Genomic DNA, 14,951 nt, shown 5'->3' with positions numbered 1-14,951 from the left:
TACCAATGGTCCCACTAACAAGAGAGAGAGATTTCCAACTCGTAAAGACACTGAAGTAATGAATTTGATTTGAAGTCCAAGTTTTGATATTCGGTCATTCACTCAGCAGATAAGTTTATTGAATTAGTATGTGGCTCTGGAAATAAGATCCTATAGAAAAAAGACAAAGACCCTAGTAACAAGAATATAATGTCTTAGTGAATCATATGCCTCATTAAGTAGGCATATTTGGAAAGACATTCTTGATTTTTTTCCCCCAGACCATAAGAGAACTTCTTTGAAAGATAGATAATTCAGTCATACAAAATGCACTGAATTTGGTGTATGATTGGGGAGCTGTATAACAACGGTAATGTTATGTAAAATAATTGGCCTGAAAGTGATGCTATGAGTTAGGGGTTTCCTACAGCAGAGGTGTTAATGCACCCAGGCTCATTAAAGCGTTGTGTCAAAGACTGCTGGGCTGCAGCTTCTTTTCACTCACTTTGTGTCTTCTTCAGGCTCCCTTCCCCAGTTATTTTCCATGGCATTAAAGTGTCCCCTATTATTTTGACCAAAGGTGCCCTGTGATGGAAAGGACGTGAGACTTTCAGCAGAATTACTTAATTAGGTTTAAGAAAGCAGTCTGGGCCAAGTAGGTTAGGTTTGCTTTCTAGCCATAAAAATGTGCCTGCCATGCATGCTGTGTTCCCAAGGAGTGAAACAGTGATGGATATGATGATAAAACGAGGAAGGGAAGGATAAAGCCTGAGAGATAAAAGTCTCAAAAGGGAAATAAAAGAGGGAAGCAGCTGCCCCCATCTTAATTGAAGCATAAATTTCAGGAACAGGATCTGAGGTTTAATTTCAAGCGCATATTGCGGGGAGTGGAGAGAGAGAGAGTGTGTGTGTACTCTTGCATGTGATGAAAACCATGTAAGTTAAATGCTTTTCATCCTTTTATGAAGAGTTCTCATACCATTTTTAAAGGAGGAAAAATTGCAAAGTTAGAGGTTTATGGATTATCAGCGAGAGGCGTTCATTTAGTCAGCATTTAATAGAGACTAACAGAATCAATGAATGGCAGGAACGGCTCTGGTGATACAGCAGACTTGAAACCACAACTTTCTGCACTCAGGGAGCTCAATGGTTTCAGTTTATCTCTTTTCTCTGCACATACTTTCCCTGCTTGTTCCCCTACACTCTATCAGAATTCTTTTCTTATAGATTGCATTATACATTACTTTCATATTTTTATCCAAGATAACCATGCATTCAAAACACTACAGTCCAGCCCCAAACTGTATGTCCCACCTCTGTTTTGATTCATCCCTGTCCTCCGGTATCCAACTTCCATTCTCCAAGCATAACATTGATTTTTACACCATGGTGACTTTGCCACAGTTGCCCCTAGAATGCCTTCATACACATTTCCTATCAATTAAAATTCTCCTCACTTTTCAACTGTGCAGCTGAAGTATCTCTTAAGCCTCGAAGACCTTTTAATACTCCTATCAGTTTTAAACAATCCTTCATTTCAGTTTCCAGAGAATTTTGCTTGAAATGCACCATTAAACTTTTTAGTTCCTTTTGCCTGGAGTGAGCCATTTAGTGTCTGTTTTACTCTGTGTGAACTATTTGAGGACAGGGCTGGGAGGATCACTGATTTGTTTCTGGCCTCATACTGTTTTACGTGTGATTGAGGTTCAAAGGGCTTCCAGGTGGCTCAGACTGTAATGAGGGAGACCTGGGTTCAATCCCTGGGCTGGGATGATCCCCTGGAGGAGGGAATGGCTACCCACTCTAGTATTCTTGCCTGGAGAATTCCATGGACAGAGGACCCTGGTGGGCTACAGTTAATGGGGTTGAAAAGATTCAGACATGACTGAGTGCCTAATGCTTTCATTTGACACTCAAAACATGCTCAGAGGGTAAGTAAACTTGTAGCAAAAAATATGTAACATTCATATGAGGCTTTTCATGATGGAAACAGCGGCCGCCCTGAATTCTTAAAATTTTATTTTCAGAAGACCTCAGAATAAGAATGGTGGCACAGGTGAGAATGTCCACACTCTCTGCAGAGGGTAAAGGAGACACTGCCTACACAGGTAGGACTTAAATGCTTTCCATGAACCACCTTGGAGACTACAAATTCCATTACAGGGGGCATCCTATTATCAGAAGTGCTTTGCAAAATCTGACCTTTTATAGCCTGTCTTTATAGCTTAATATTGCTTCTCTGTACAAGCATTCAGTAATGTAACATTGAGATTAGATAAACTTTTACTTTAAAAATGCTTTAAGAAGGAAAAATTCCTTTTAGGCTAAGGAACAGTGCAAATTTTTATGATTTTTTACAAACTTCCGAGAACAGAATTCATGACTTGACATTCTTTTAACTTTATGGAGAAGGTGACATGCATCACCATAAAAAAAAAAAAAAAATGCAACTGCCATTCTTACAACAGAGAACAAAAACAAATTTCAAACTAATATAAGTATAAATCCATAATGTATACAGTTTCTGTTCATTTTAAAAGAGTCATGAATGGATAAGAAAGCTATGGTACATATACACAATGGAGTATTACTCAGCCATTAAAAAGAAAACATTTGAATCAGTTCTAATGAGGTGGATGAAACTGGAGCCTATTATACAGAGTGAAGTAAGCCAGAAGGAAAAACACCAAAACAGTATACTAACGCATATATATGGAATTTAGAAAGATGGTAACAATAACCCTGTGTACGAGACAGCAAAAGAGTCAATGATGTATAGAACAGTCTTATGGACTCTGTGGGAGAGGGAGAGGGTGGGAAGATTTGGGAGAATGGCATTGAAACATGTAAAATATCATGTATGAAACGAGATGCCAGTCCAGGTTCGATGCATGATACTGGATGCTTGGGGCTAGTGCACTGGGACGACCCAGAGGGATGGTATGGGGAAGGAGGAGGGAAGAGGGTTCAGGATGGGGAACACATGTATACCTGTGGCGGATTCATTTTGATATTTGGCAAAACTAATACAATTATGCAAAGTTTAAAAATAAAATAAAATTAAAAAAAAAACAACCTAAAAAAATAAATAAATAAAAGAGTCAACCTTTAACTGAGAAAATATTTGAATTCACTGTCAAATCTTTTATGTCCAGAGGCCCCTTCCAAAGTTTTCATTTTTATATAGAACAGTGGAATTTATTATCTGTATATCCTAATCAACAGGACTCACTTTTAAGGACTCTCTAAGAGAAGTTATGTTTCTTTATGATTCTTAGATCAAAAGTATTGCTGTACACTTCTCTCTATATATTGATAACTTATTTCAAAAAATATTCTAAAGAATAAAAACACTTGTCTCACAAATAGAGAAGAGCTCTTTCTTTAATAATTACATTAACACATGATTATTGGCCTTAAAAATAGATTTAATTGCATCCCTCCCCTTTGTGTCTTTCTTCTAAGTCTGATGTTTTAACATACAACCCAGTTTTAATGAAAATATTGAAATAAACATAATTATGATCAAATTTATTTTGGACTAATAAGCTTAAGAATATGGAAGCCTATCATGAAGTGTTCTTGCTGTAATTTTTTGCTAGATAACAATGTAATGAAGCATGAAACTAGTTGAGGTTTATCCCACAAATGCATCCTTCTTGTTGATGTCTCTTTTATTTACAGACTCTCAGAACTCTTCCAAATATGGCTAACCCAATATGCCACAAAACAGGATAAATAGTTACCCACTAACCCAGTTCATCAAATAAGGATTTGTGCCATGAGTTTGGTGATCTATACTATTTCTAACAAATTCAAAAGCCATGACTAATTTGAATTTCAGACTCTCAGGATATCATCTTATAGACAAGTTACTAGGAGATTGAGAAGACATACGTATTAAACTTTAGAAAGTCAATTATTTTCAAGCACTATCAAAATTCTTATATCCAAATAATTATCTTAGCCTATAATTTATTAACTGAGTTCCATTTGCTTTATTTTCAGAAAATAAAAAAGCTGTATTTTAAAAAAAACAAACAAAAACTCCAACTGAAAGAGTTCAAGTTTTCTAAATGATTAAATTTTACATATATTTTCTGTTTTGATAATTGAGCTTAAAGGAAATCTTGATTTGGGATTCATAAAATTTTGATATAAGAGCTCTGATAGTCTTAAAATCAGAAGATAGGAATAATGTAGTTGCCCCAAGTAACTGTTACTAACAAATTTTAATTATGTTATAGAGGAGGAAGAATGTTAAAGAGAAAGATCAGATCTGATAGTTGAAAAGAGGTTCCAGAATGAAACAGACAAAAGTCCCAGAGACAAGTTGAATAAGAGCATGTGTTACATTTTAAATTCCAAAAGCCACAATGGACTAGGTCATTATGTTACCATATCAAATCATACTTAGATGAACAGAATTTAGAATGATAAATACTTTCAAAAAATAAAAGGCAAAATAATGGTATACCTTCTAAACTGGAATAACTTTGAAGCATATATGTAAGATCATATGCTGTAAACTGCAACACTTTCCCTACTCAACCTTCAAAAAGTACAACTGCTTATTCCATTATAGTTCAGAGTAGTTCCTTAAAGAGGAAACTGCCTTAGCTTGCAATTTGGGGCTATTGCATTAAACCATCATCCATAGTATCTTGTGTCTGCTTTACGTTATCTTAACTCCTCCCCTCCTCTTGAGAAAAAAGAACTCAATCATTACTATATCCATTCTCCTGAATTCAAGGGAGCACCATTCTTCAACAACCTGTTGAGTGGACTTAGAAAGCAAACAGAGAAGTTACGCATTATTCAATACACCTTGGCAGCACTCTAAAGCCCTTAGAAATGCCTAAACAAATGATAAATGATCAGATGACTCCCTCAAATCTTACCTGGTTTACTCTTTTTAGAAATCCGACCCTTGCTGTCTACCATGCAAAGCTCTTGACCACTGGATGAAATCCAAACTGGGTAGTAGATCATGATAATTCCAACACGTCATGGGCAGCAGCATCTCTCAGAATCCCACATGTCATCTCCTTGAAACAAACCTGCAACAAACAAGGCATTTTTTTCATCTAACTGAAAAATAGGGAACCATGTCCTTGGTCCAGGAGGCATCACTACTTGATCAATAAGGGAATCATAAAGGAGTGTATGAGGAGCAATAAATGCCACTCAAGATGCTGATAAACATTAAAGCCAATAGACCAACATTTATGTGCTACAGAAGGTGTTTTGGCAAGAGTGCATGTTCCTCTTCATGTTACTATAGATCTATTTAAGCTGTCGGTGTAAATAAATATTATTGATACTAAAACTCACACATTTTATAGTGCATACCTCTTCTCCTTCATGTAGGTGACCACTTGGAGTACTCAAAAGTATTTTTCTGACTCTATTCATAATATTCTCAGGGTAACTGGTAATGAGGTTCAACAGGACAAAACTCATCAACAGCTAGAAGAAAATCCACATAATGACCTAGATCAAGGACACTTACATCTGTGAGTTCCGACATTCCACTTCAATATTCCCAACATAAAAATTAAAACATGTCTGCATGATAGTGTATGAGGAACACCTCTGATGAACATATATAAGGGCCTTCAAATTCAGCACCCTCCATGATCCAAATCAAGATAGACCACACCAGACAGTCACCAACACAAACATGCGGTAGCCACAGTCTGTACACAAAGGAACGACCAGAAACCAGGAAAGTAATTAGATAACTAATATTGGGGCAATCTACCACACATTTAATGCTTAAACTATTTATACTCATATGAGTAAATATGGTATTTAATCTTCATAAGCATCGTTAGCTTCCATTTAAGGAGATAAAACTCCATGTATAATCAACAACTCCTGATTGTACGATTGCGTGGATACCTGGCACACAAATAACTGTGTTCCATAGAAATTTAGAAGGATTCTAAATGGATAGATTTCTTTATTGGTCTTCCCAGGGTAGGCTTTAAGAATGACTAGATATTTTTTTAGCTACCACAACCATATTTAGCTATGTATATACTAAAACATTTATTATTATTTTATTTTCTAAATGGTGCAGCAGAAATGGTTGAGAGGTTGTTCTAAGCTGGTAAGGGGACTCATGTGAATGGTTATGTGTGGCAGATTAATGAACACAGGTGCAAAGACTGGCTTTAACAAGATACAGAATTATATATCCTTATGGATTTGTAATTAGAACTACAACTAATATTCCCAGAAGTCCATGTGGAAACTTCACTAGAAGACACGGTAGTGAGATCTCCTATATTTGTGCCATTTCAGCAAGAATGGTCATGTCTGATTCTTTGCGACCCCGTGGACTGTAGCCTATCAGGCTCCTCCATCCATGGGATTTTTCCAGGCGAGAGTGCTGGAGTGGATTGCCATTTCCTTTTCCAGGGGATCTTCCCGACCCAGGAATCGAACCCAGGTCTCCCGCATTGCGGGCAGACGCTTTACCGGCTGAGCCACCAGGGAAGCCCAAGATAGCAAGGGGTTAAAGTCAAATGCATACATCAGAATAAAATGCAACACTTCAAAGTAAGTCCTTAAAAATCAAGACATGTGTACCTGGACATTAAGTGACCATTGTGCAATTCAAAATTCAAGTGCTATGTTGATGCTATTCATATCAAACATAAATACCCATACATACACATAACAGTTGAAATTGTCAAAGCTACTGATCCAAGCTCTGGTATTGATGAAGCTAAAATTTTAGTTAACTTCTGGACACAAATGCTCTAAATTATTTTACTTTTCTTCTTAGAGGATACTCTAAGAGTTATAAAATCAAGTCTTTTATAAAACAGATCTGTTTCCATGAGTAGTAATCCTTTCCTGTCTCTTGCGGGAGAATCAGGGTATTAGAAGAAGTCATATACAGGTAGGCTAAATGTCAGGCAAGTGGAAATTAAACATCATCTTCAAGCTACCAAACTGACTTTGAAGTGAGGGATCTTTGAAAGCTAGTTGGTTTGGAAGGACCCACCTGTGACCTAATGTGATTCCTAAAACTTTAGTTCTGCCACTTACTATATAAGAGTGAAACTAAGTAAATCAGCGTAACTATTTGCTTTCTAAAATGGCTTTATCTCACCATACATAAATGATGTTATTGATCCCTTCTTTGAATGGATAGGTTTTCTGTGTATGTTTTAAGTAATGAAAAGATTTTCTACTGACCATTGACCTCTAATTTATTCATTAACCCACTTATTCTTTCCACAGATTTTAACTGAGCACTTCAGTTGTGCCACCTAAGGGGTTAGGTACCCAAATACACAATGAAAACACACTTATTCTTCCCATAAAAAATTTACTATTTATTCTATTCTGATTTGCTGACATATACTGGTACCCAAGAAAGGCAGCAACATTAGACCAAATTAAAATAATTGGTTTTATTTTATATGCCAGCCACTATATGATCAGACAAAGGGGTTATTAAGTTTGCCAGTGAGCAAACCATTATAGACCAAGGGCTACAACACAAAACGACTGACTTACCCAGTCAACTTGTATACAGTTTGTACCGGATGTGATGGTTCTGTGTCACTCTCAAGCCCACTAACTGAGTGAGTCATGATGATTCAAAAAATCCAACCAATTAGGTTCTGACAGTACATTGACATTTCTGGCATCCAGCACAGAGTCAGTGCCTCCCGCATGTGTGTATTAGGCGTTGCAGTACAATCTTATGTGGCCTGTGTCACAAGTCAACAGATTTCGGTGCAGGTACTGTTACACAACACATTGCTTCACATGATGTTTGTAATATTATTTTCTCAAAGAGGATATATCGCATTAAATGCATGTATTTTCCTCAAAGAGAAGTTCATGAGATGTTCATAAGAAATGCTAATTCCACAACATTGACTTGAATTTTCAAGACCAATTTTTAGAGTGAAAAAAATACAAAACTTTTCACTTTCCTCCCTTCAGATATGATACTGAATAGGAATATGGAAACAAAAGACACAGATTATACTTCTAAAAATGCTCTTTAGAAGTTAAGGAAAAAAATAAAGACATTTTACTAAAATCAATGGCTTCCAAATGGTTCCATTTTCCTCTATTTTCTCATCTTTTGTTTTTTGGATCTCTGCTTATACTGAAACTAGTTTGAAAACACTTTTAAAAATAAATGTTATTCTTATTTTTGAGAGATTTGTATTCTTTAAAAATAATTTTGAATGAGTATATTATATCGTATATAATTTATACCTCAATAATGTTGACTTACAACTTTTAAATGCATTTTTTATCATGTTCAGGGAGGTTCTAGATAGGGGCATGAGATACAGAACCTATTGACAAAATACTGTTGTATTTGAATCTAAAACAAGTCTCCAATCAATTTTTTATAAAGTAGAAGAAATTCAACATTCACAGACCCTACTTTCTTGTTTCTTGGTCTGGCCTTAAGTGCTCTGTAGTTGAATTTTGGTCTTCTTTGTCTTTCTTTATGCATACTATTCCTGTCCTTCTAGTTTATCTTATTGCTTGGAAGAAAGCTTTCCCCAGGATCCCTCTAGCACTGAGGCACATATTTCATAAGACATTGATTTGTACTTGTTGATATGATGCTTTTTAAACTTTATCTCAGGGATGTGCTTCATGACCACCATGGACACGTTGCAAAGCCCTCTGGTATCCAACGAAACCATAGGAATGCTCAGCATTCTATGAGCTCAGTGCATTTGTTAAATGCCTGTTTGGTACATTTTGCAAGCCTTGTATCTAAGTCACTCATTTTCCTGCATAAACCTCAAGAATACAAGCATCAAGAATGTGGGAATAGGTAGGTTATCAGTGATTAAAGTTATGAAGCTTTTGGCCTTATGTATTTCAAATCTGTACCCTTTGATCAGTGATATTGGAAAAGGAAAGATGCCACTATTTTTTTAAGTAACAGATTCATTGCTTCTAGCTTCTTTTCTTTTTCTTCATTTAGTCAAATGTAAACATTATAGATTATTTCCCAGCAGGCAGGGGTGGGTAATTAACAAAAATCACTGTTAACTGCTATCTGCTTTATATATAGTTTCTCATTTAATTGTCTCAAAAACCATGTGAAGTAAGTATTACAATAATGTCCAACTTATGGTGGTGAAAATAAAGATCAGAGATTTTAAATGATTGCTCAAGGGCATAGAGCTTCTGAAAAAGAGAGCTGGGTGTGCAGTTAATTGATACTATGGTACTGTCAGTTTTAAATTCTTATAAACTGAATTTGAGAGATTTTCTCAATCTACTGATGAAAATCTGAGTGTCTGGGAAATGAAGTGACATCTCAGAGATCATAAGATCATAGCAGGTCTGGATGAATACTCAAACTCATGATGTCCCTGTCTTTCTAATACACCACTCTCTTACCCAGCTTTCTACACATGGTGTCTAAACAACTTTATAGATCTCCAATTCAGTTGTGTTTAAAGAACCATGTTTGGGGTAGGTTTTATTTTAGAAAGAAGATGCCAAAGCCAATAAACAAAATAACAGGATTTCTGAGTACTCAGTTTTAACAGAGCTTAAGTTTCTGAAATCAACAAATGATATTGTTCTCTCTCTCTTGAGCCAATTTATTTCCCAAAGGAAAAAATATATAGACACCAGGAGAAGAGTGTGTTGATGGATTGTGACAAAGTGTATGATTAGATTGAACTATAAATAACACAGTGGTGTTTTGCTGATGCCCATTTGGTATGTTTAGCTCTGTTATTAGTAATTGCATGCTTAAAATAATATTCTAAGATATCCAGTTAATGTTTTTATTTCAGAAGCCCAGCAGGCAGCCTCTTAAGTGACATAAAACAAAATCTAGGGTAATTCAATCTACATCTGAGAAACCAGTGCCTGATACACAAACAGTTCTTTGTGTCTGCTCAAAGACACCTAATTCTGAATTGATTATGACCTAGAAAATGGCAATTAAGAATGTCCACATTCTTCCTTGATTTTTTTTAAAGGAGGGATTCTATTACACTCACAAATTCTCCACAAATGAAACATGTCTCCATTCTTTTTCACTCCTTTCCTGTTCTCACTTTTCTCCATTCCTTCCTTCCCCTCTTCTCCTTTTCTGTTCCTTCACTATCTTCTCTTCCTTTTTTTCTTCCATACTTCCTTCAGTCCTTCCTTTGGTTTCCTCCCTCTTTGTCTTTTCAGCTCAACAGAGTTTTAAGAACCTGTTAAGTTCTAGTAATGTGCTAGGCTCTGAGGATAAGGCAAGTACAGATTCAGTTCAAGAGGGAGGGGACACATGTATAGCTATGGCTGATTCACGGTGATGTACGGCACAGGTCAATACAATATTGTGAAGCAATTTTCCTTCAATTAAAAGTAAATAAGATTGGGAAACTAAATAAAATAATTAATTTAAATTTAAAAAAGAAAGCATAAAAAGATAAAAGATAAAAAAAATAAAAGATTCATGTACTACCCAGGTATTGCCCATAGTCTACTAGGACGGACAGAGAAGTAAGCTGATTTATTATGGAAGAGGGGCAGGGATCAAGCCTGTATTAACTTTTCCAGAATATGTCAGCCTAGAGTAGAAAAACAGTGCATATCTTGACTCTAGGTGGCTTGGTCTGGTCAAGTGAGAACTTACAAACAAAACTGAACCCGAAAGTTCCCAAATACCTCACATTCTGAGTTTTCTGTATTTCCCTGGTAGCTCAGATGGTAAAGAGTCTGCCTGTAGTGTGGGAGATCCGAGTTTGATTCATGGGTCAGGAAGATCCCCTGGAGATGGAAATGGCAACACACTCCAGTATTCTTGCCTGGAAAATCCCATGGACAGAGGAACCTGGCAGGCCATAGTCCATGGTGTCGCAGAGTCAGACAAGACAGAGTACCTAACACACTGAGCTTTCTGTAGCTTAGGAAGGGATCTTACAAATACTCAGGCCTTACAATCAAATGTCTCAGAGTCAGTCACATGACTCAAAGATGAACACAGCTTGGTTGACTACAAGCAGAAGCCAAATGGACAGTCAATGGTGAAGTGAAGAAAGCAAGCTTAGCCTAAGAGCATCATAAACATACTAAACACTGCTTTTCCAGAGAGAACACTCTTGTTAACAGGTTTTGGTCACTTGTCACCAGTTTAAGATGCTGCTTTACAACTATTGAAGAGTCACTGCCCATTGCTGTCTACATGTTGGTCCCATTTCCCCACCTATTGGAAAAATCCATGGTAGGTAAAGATTTCTCAAGAAATCTTTCTAGTGGAGGAAAAAAGTCCTTTGTATTAGCTTGTTAAAATCATCAAAAACTGCATTTCATACTGTAGATTCCTGGGCACCACTCCAGAATGAAACTCCATTTTTGGAGTGAAATTGGAAATTCTGCAAATGACAGTTCCCTAGATTGTACAAAGATGCATTAGTGTTTAAGAATCATTATTGGTGATTTAAGAATCACTATTAGTGTTTAAGAATCACTATTAGTGTTTAAGAATCACTATTATAGAACAAAGCCTGTTTTGGGCATTTCTAAATATGGTCCCACAAGTTTTAATTTATAACATCTATTTCTCTTTTACTTTCAAATAAATACATCTATTTTGGAAAAAATATTCTTCCTTGAATTGAATAAATTGAGAAATTTCCTTTAAAGATCCACCCTTTTTCTTCAAATATTAAAAAAAATGTATTTTAATGTTCCATATGTGTGCAATCTTCATCACTCTTCTTATTTAATATAACTTTAATTTTTGATAACTAAAAAGACTTCCTAAGGATAGAAACCATTATCGGCATCTGGAATCATTGTGGATAGTACAGATTAGTCATAATAAGGAAGGAGGAATCAAGTTCTCTTTGGTATAAGGCAGCACTGTACCTACAATGGGAAATAAGAAATGAAGGGAGCATAGTGATCTCAGGACAACTTCCCTTTCATGGAGGAGAAGTTTATTCTCTCTACATGACCACCCTCAATAACAGTCCACAGACGGCAGGAGTCTGACAGCGATTACTGAGGGGATCACATTCACTTCCTGATGGGATGCACTCAGCACTTTTGAGATGCCACAGCTCCTTTCAGAGGAGTGGTGGTGGTGGTTGTAGGGTATTTCAGGAGTTAGAGAGCATTTGAGAAAGAAGGGTTAGGAAAAGAACACATAATTGGCAGGCAACCACTGTGAATTAATGTGTTGTGGTGGATGCTTTACTCATGTGTTCATTTCATCATTACAGCAAACCTAGGAGACAGATGTGATTATTCCTGCCTGGTGACCGAGAAAACCTAGAATCACTGAGGATAAACAGCTTGCCTAGGGTCAAAAAGCCAAGAGGGAGAAGCAGAATTTACACTTCTGACTTCTTAGTGGCATCAGCCATGTTTTGTTCTAATAGAATATGTTATAGATTGTCCTATGAATTTGCTTTTATAATCACTTCAAGAATAAACCCAGGTAGACCATTTCTCTCTTTTATTTGTATTTCTAGACTTTCCCTTTTCTGAACACTTTGCCCAACATCAGGTATATACACATAAAATACGAGAGAGAGAATGCCATGTTTGTTTGTTTGTTTTTGGCTGTCCAGGAACCAACACATTCCTCTTCCAATTAGGTCCCTGATTTTTGTTAGGAAAGTAGGACAGAGCTTGAATGCTGTATTATTATTGTATTCTGCATTATTAACATAAGGATAATCTTGAAGGGAAGGGGAAGCCTTCTTTCTATTGCTGCCGGGGAATGAGGGGAGCACAGATGTGATATAAACTTGGATGCTTAAGGGAATGATACATAAATAAATATATGACATATATACACATATTATATATATAGCTACATATATATATTATATGTGTGTGTGTGTGTATGGTAAAGAATCTGCCTGCCAATGCAGGAGACACAGGAGACGAGGGCTGGATCCCTGGGTCAGGAAGATCCCCTGGAGGAGGAAATGGCAACTCACTCAAGCATTCTTGCCTGGAAAGCCTCATGGACAGAGGATCCTGGCAGGCTACAATCCACGGGGTCACAAAGAGTTAGACATGACTAAGCAAGTGTACACACATATGTGTTTTATATATATATACATACATACATACATATATATATATATATATATATATATATATATATAAAGTGACTAAAAGAGTAGGTTTTCCTGAAATGTGACAATGTTTATTTTTTCAGCTTCTACCTTCCCTTCCACGTTCTTTTCCACATGCCTATTTTGTAAAGTCTGAATCTCCTTTGGCTAAGTTCATTTTAATGTTTAAGAGAGCCAGCATTATTTTCCAATACTTGTAACTAAAAATCCTGACTGACACAGAATTTTGTTTTTTAAAATTGATAAGAAATCTGCTAGGACTCAGCTAGGAGACTGACCCAAAGTAATATGAAGCATGTCAAAGAGAATAACAAAGAGGAAAGAAAATCAGGGGGAAAAAAATACTGAATAGAGAGACTGTGGCTGAAGTTATGATGTATTTAGAAAAATTACCAAAAACAAGTACAAAAACAAAAGCCAGAAAGACGGTGTCTGGTAAATTTCAAATCAATGTTTTAAGGAGAATGTTGAGAATGACTTCCAGATACAATTAGATAGCTCGCACAACTATTCAATAAAGATACATTAAATTTAAAGTGATTTGCTTCACAAACAAATGGAAAATGAAATTTAAATAATGATGGTACTGATGAAACTGTCTAGAGGGCAGCAATGGAGATGCAGACATAGAGAACAGACTTTTGGACTCAGTGAGGGAGAGAGAAGGGTGGGATTATTTGAGATAGTCAGGATGAAACATACACATTACCATATGTAAAGTACATAGCTAGTCTGGGGCTCTGTGACAACCTAGAGGGATGGGATGGGGAGGGAGGTGGGGAAGAGGTTTAAGAAGGAGGGGAGATATGTATACCTATGGCTGATTCATGCTGATATATTGCAGAAACCATCACAATATTGTAAATTAATTATCCTCCAATTAAAAATAAAATTTTAAAATAATATATTATTGTATCACAAAATATAGTACATAAAGAAATTCATCAAAAAATGTGTATAATCAGGCAGAATTCTAACCCAGCCTCCATGGTTTGTGCCTCTTGGGGGTAAATGTTGATACAGTCCCCTCCCTTTGAATGTGGGAGAGACCTGTGAAAATGAGTTGTTGCTTATGATTAGATTACTAGTCAGTTGCCATTGAGTTAAGCAAAAGGAAGATCATCCTGGTTGGGCATGACCTAGTCAGGTAAGCCTTTAAAAGAAGGGGCAGTTTCAGAGAGATGCCTTTAGTTGGCCTTGAAGGTATAGCACCCAGGAGTTCTACAGTCCAAGGAAATGAAGTCTGCCAATAGCCATCTGAGCTTGAGGGGAAAAAAAACCAAAAACCTGAGTTTCAGAAATGATCTCAGAGATGTCTGATACATGATTTCCAAGCTCTGAGAGCTTAGGCAAAGGACTCAACTACACTAAGTCTAGACTCCAGACCTATAGAAATTGTGAGATATTAAATGGATGTTGCTTTAAGCCATTCAATTTGTGGTGATTTTTAAAGCATCAGTAGAAAACTAATACAACCTATAATGTCTCTACACTGAAAACAACAAAATATTGTAAGAAAATTAAAGAGAATTTAAATAAACAGAGAGATACACTATGTCTATGCGTTAGAAGACTCAATGTTTTTAAGACACTAAGACCCTTTGAGCTGATTTATAAAGTCAATACAATATAATCACAATCCCAGCAGGCTTGTAAACAAAATAGAAATTGTGAAGCTAATTCTTTAATTTATACAAAAATATAAAGGATATAGGCAAAGCCAAAATAAATAAAAAAGAATTAAAATTAGGTAATTTACTGTATTTGGCTTCAAGTCTTCCTATAAAGTCACAGTAATTAAGATGTGGGTTACTGATACAATGATACACAAATGGATCAACTGAAAAGAATAGAAAATCTAGAAATGCATCC

The 14,951-nt window shown here is 36.2% G+C and overlaps 1 protein-coding gene across 11 annotated transcripts in view; it reads right to left on the bottom strand.

The window, feature by feature from the left end:
* LINGO2 (leucine rich repeat and Ig domain containing 2) overlaps positions 1 to 14,951 on the bottom strand; it is a 1,453,939-nt gene that overhangs the window by 365,276 nt on the left and 1,073,712 nt on the right. For all 11 annotated transcript variants that reach the window (XM_059889349.1, XM_059889352.1, XM_059889347.1 and 8 more), the window contains one exon: positions 4,881 to 5,039. The gene's annotated coding sequence lies outside the window, so the exon portion shown is untranslated. The remainder of the gene's footprint in view (positions 1 to 4,880; positions 5,040 to 14,951) is intronic.

Source organism: Bos taurus, chromosome 8, assembly GCF_002263795.3.
Source record: "Bos taurus isolate L1 Dominette 01449 registration number 42190680 breed Hereford chromosome 8, ARS-UCD2.0, whole genome shotgun sequence".
Lineage (NCBI taxonomy): Eukaryota > Metazoa > Chordata > Mammalia > Artiodactyla > Bovidae > Bos > Bos taurus.
The sequence above is the reverse complement of the archived record's forward strand: the minus strand, read 5'-3'. Positions and strand labels throughout refer to the sequence as shown.